At 32.3% G+C, this 5,000-nt stretch overlaps 1 non-coding gene across 1 annotated transcript; it reads right to left on the reverse strand.

Annotated features, from left to right (window-relative positions):
* Positions 1 to 4,873: 4,873 nt before the first annotated feature.
* On the reverse strand, positions 4,874 to 4,961 carry TRNAS-GCU (transfer RNA serine (anticodon GCU)). The gene has a single exon. It is a non-coding gene; the product is annotated as a tRNA-Ser (tRNA).
* Positions 4,962 to 5,000: the final 39 nt, after the last annotated feature.

Genomic DNA, 5,000 nt, shown 5'->3' on the forward strand with positions numbered 1-5,000 from the left:
AAAAATAAAAATAAATACGAAAGAGACTGGATCGCACGACCCCATCAAAAGATTGAACTATCAACAAATAAAAAAAGCATTTTATGGTCAATTATGAACATAAAAATGAACAGATCAAATGAAATATAGAAGAAATTCCCAGATAAATATAGAAAATCTATAGACCTTTTTTTCTTTATTTTATCTATTTTTTCATTCATAGAAGGTCTCTTGTGTCACAGCAAATCCAACGAAGACATCATTTTCATAAAGTAAAAAACCAAACTTATGGGACGTGGATAAATAGATCTATTTATCCACGATCCAATTATATTTGTTCAATGCCCTATTGTCAATATGAACGTTGAAAAAAAAAAAAAAAAAATAAGAAATTAAATTGAAATAAAAAAATAAGGAAGGAGTAGGAAAAATCTCGGGTTTATTTAATATAACTAAAGGTAAATAAGCAAACTTGACTCCTTGTTTCTTGGTGGAATCCCAACAAAAACCATCCGATTGAGAATAATCCCATAATTTTTTGGATCCTATTATTTTATTTCATCTATTGACTCAATCCTTTTTCTATCCGTCTCATATCACGAAAAGGTATTTTTATCGTTATTTCTAGAATATCGGATTATAATTATATGAGAGCGATACATATAGTAAATAGGTATAAATAGAGCAAGAAAAAGAGTGAATAATGAAAAAAAAAAAAATTCAACAAAGTTAGCATATGGGCGACCCCCTCTTTCTTTTTCTTTTTTCATTAATTTTAGTTCGTTTGATTAACGCGAAGTTCTTTAAATACCTCTGCCCTCTTTGAAATATCATAAACGGTTCCTGTGGGTTGAGCACCTTTTTCAAGGAAATATAGAATAGCGGGAACATTTGAATAAGTTTGATTCTTTATCGGATCGTAAAAACCCACTTTACGAAGATCTCTTCCTTCTCTTCGGGATCGAACATCAATTGCAACGATTCGATAGATGGCTCATTGGGATAGATGTAGATGAACAATGCCCCCCCTAGAAACGTATAGGAGGTTTTCTCTCCTCGTACGGCTCGAGAAAGAATGATTCGAATTTGTGTATATAATGTCAAATAGATCAATAAAATCCTCAAATTCATTAAACTATGATTTCATTCGTTTTTTTTTCTTCCTTCCCGAAAAAGAAAAAAATCATTCGTACTCATAACTCAAGTTCTATAATTATCAAAGAGCTCAAAGGAAAATCCTTAGGCCTAGGAATTTTCTTTATTGAGCTGTCTCTAACCCCCTTTCTTGGTCTCATTTAGAATCCATTTTTTATTCCTCATTCTGACCCAATTATTGTAGTAAGACAATTGAAAATGGTGTTTTCTTGTTCCGGGATCTTTTATCTTTGCTTTGAATCATTGGGTTTAGACATTACTTCGGTGATCTTTAATCGTTTCAAAATGGCAGCAACATACCTTTTGTGATTTCTTTCTAGCGAAGAATCATATGAACGATTGATTCCCGTGCGATACACTTTTGTTTTGATCGAAATAGTTTTCTCAATTCCAAGAAAATTTCCTTTGTTTATTTGAAACTTTTGTTCGAATTGGGTCCTTTCTATTTCTAATTCGAAGATATATTTACGAAGTTGTTCCAACTTATTAATTGACACTAACCCTAGATCCTTGCCCTTGAGAAATGAATCAATACTTTCTGCTCGAGCTCCATCATGTACTATTTACAACCCAACAAAATAGGGGTTGTTCTAGTGGAACAGAACAAACTATGTCGAGCCAAGAGCACCTTCATTTCTATATAAAATGGTGGGTGTAAGAATCCACAGCCGATCATGTCCTTCAAGTCGCACGTTGCTTTCTACCACATCGTTTTAAACGAAGTTTTACCATAACATTCCTCTAGTTTGGAACCGGTATGGAATTGATTCAATATGGAATCATGAATAGTCATTGGCTCAATTGGTACATAGTAATCTACACTTTATACTTTGTTTTTCTATATAGAAAGGTAATTATTTATCTGGAGAAGTCTCAGCAAGGATTCACTTTAATTAACCGCCTATTTTATTGTATGAATGAAAAAATTCATTTATCAAAGAACACGAATAAACAAGTTCTTCTTTAATCTGCATCTTCAACAGATTGTTCAAGACGATCAATTAAAGAAAACAAAAGAAGGGTCTTTAATTAGATTCCCAATCCCGCAACAAAATGAATAAATTAATATAATATTAAGTATTAACCAAATAAACTAGTCCAATGAACTGGAAAGGCCGTAAGTTAATCGATAGAATAAATTAATCAACCTCACACTTCTTCGAGTACCAAGGGCTCATAAAGAATCATTAAAAGGGTTTAATTTAACCAATTTCCTACTTCGATATCATTATTATTTTTTATTATTTTTTGAATAAAGTTTTCCAGTAAAGATCAAATTGGATTTCGAAATCAATCAAAAGGTTATCACAATCATATCATAACGAGTCGATAAAAATGTTTATCAGATATCTCATTGATTAAAGTAAAGAGAGCAAAATTTGATCATCATAAAAGAAATATATGTTTCTTTTTCAATTGAATCATCAATGATTCAAACTAGAACTAGATAGATAAATTGAGAAACAAATCCAATTGATTTCTTTTTTTTGTAGGGAGGGGTGAGATAGAGATAGAAAATACTCGTGTAAGGTAAGGTTTAGGGCGTTAGTTTTTAATCTGATTGAGAAAATAAAAATCGGAAGAATACGATCTTTCCATATTCATCAGATAAACCGAACAATTGTCACTGGAGGGAGTCGCGGGATCACAGATCTTTTTCATCAAAATCGAAATGTCACTGACATAGAACAATAACAATGTATACAATACATATACTATCGGCATTGGTTAATTTTCTATATATTTTTGTTTTTGACTTCAAGGTCAAGAATCTTTTCATTGATTTACAATTAATCATTAGAACCAGCTACTAAATACAAAAATTAGGTTCAAAGAAAATACACCTGTTACATATTGAACTTTTTTTGTTAATGAGATCCGGCAGACAGACAAAGATAAACGAGTCCAGATCAATCCGTTGTTGCTATTTTTTTTTAGGCCAACCCAGTCTTAGAAGCCTTCTTACTCTTAATCCCAGTCCTGGAATTGAAATTCCATCAGTACCAAAAACTCCCTCTTATTTAGAATGTTTAGAATTCCGGATCCATAGAGAATTAGTAATTGGACTACCCTATTTACTTTAGATATAGGGAATATCTAAGATTTTCTTTTGCATTTCCATAAAAAATGCGTCATTGATAATTTCAGTAGATATAGGCCATAAAGTTTTTCTAAGTAATTATGAATATGAGCGAGACGGGTAGACGCTGAACGGCTCATCCTATTTTTGATTTTGAATTCAACCATTAATATTAATCTATTTCTCAGCCTAGTCGGCTCACAAATGGATTTAGTTCCATCTGCATGTCATTTACGCTGGATTGGTTTGTGAGAAAAAAGGAAAGATATGATTCAGAAAAGAATCAATAGAAATCAGAAACAAGGATCACATTATATTCATATTCAACATTACATTCTTAAACTAAAGAGACGATTGTTAAAGAGAAAAATCTTTATTCTGATAGAATCGGACTGCTCTGGGACGGAAGGATTCGAACCTCCGAGTCGCGGGACCAAAACCCGTTGCCTTACCACTTGGCCACGCCCCATTTATATTTCTATTTGACACTAATAAACACTAATATCGGTATTGTTTATTCGTCAATTCCCACCCAAATATCTATGGAATAGGTTAGATTGTTGCTAGGATTTGACCCGTGTAGTTGTAGAATTCAACTGAATTTATTGATCATTACATATAATTCAATTAAGATATTGTATGAAAGTATGACTCCTTCTATTCTCGTTTGAGAACTGAAGGATTTTTGATTGGGTAAGTAAAAGAAAAAGAAGAATTTTGGTCTACCTTACTTTCTTCATTTTTTCCCTTCTATCAATAACTCAATCAAAATGCAATTATCTCCAAGAAGGAAATGTTTGTTATGCTGAATATCTTTAGTTTGATCTGTATCTGTCTTAATTCTGCCCTTCATTCGAGTAGTTTTTTCTTCGCCAAATTGCCTGAGGCTTACGCTTTTTTCAATCCAATCGTAGATGTTATGCCGGTCATACCTGTGCTCTTTCTTCTCTTAGCCCTTGTTTGGCAAGCTGCTGTAAGTTTTCGATGAGATCTTTACTACTGTCCTAAAAACATTCATGATTTTTTCGATAAAAAAAGACTCTAACAATTGATAAGATCAGCTAAGTTTTACATTATCAACCCTTGATTCAAACATTTAAATTCTTGGATAGTCATGATGAATCTGGATCACCTCATTTCCTCATTCTGATCTTCTACTTCCATTTAACAAGGACCCTATTAAATTTAGGGTCCCCCATAATCAAAATATCGAATTAGGTCATGAAAGATAATTTTGGTAACGAAAGAATCTTATTACATTACAAATAAATTTCTGAAAATTCCTTTCTTTTCTAGAAACCACTTCATTTCTTGGTGTCAAAATAGGATATGTGGTATAAAAATGGATAATCTATTCCCTTTTTTCCAAAAATGATCTTGGAGATTTTGTAATGCTTACTCTCAAACTCTTCGTTTACACAGTAGTGATATTCTTTGTTTCTCTCTTCATCTTCGGATTCCTATCTAATGATCCAGGACGTAATCCTGGACGTGAGGAATAAAAAAATAAAGCTTTTTCGTTTTCCTTGCTTGTTGATTTCTTCATTTTCTTATGATTCTTTTGATTCCAGACATTTAACTATGATAAAATCAGAGAAAATGAAAGGGTCTCAGTATTTTTTTGAATTCGAAAGAAAAATAGAAAGTCATCAGAGGAAACGGAAAGAGAGGGATTCGAACCCTCGGTACAAATAACTCGTACAACGGATTAGCAATCCGCCGCTTTAGTCCACTCAGCCATCTCTCCCAATTAAAAAAAGTATTTCTTTATTCTTTCTTTATTTTT

Source organism: Eschscholzia californica, unplaced genomic scaffold (genome assembly GCF_041429995.1).
Source record: "Eschscholzia californica isolate CP2 unplaced genomic scaffold, dmEscCali1.0.p SCAF_299, whole genome shotgun sequence".
Classification (NCBI taxonomy): domain Eukaryota; kingdom Viridiplantae; phylum Streptophyta; class Magnoliopsida; order Ranunculales; family Papaveraceae; genus Eschscholzia; species Eschscholzia californica.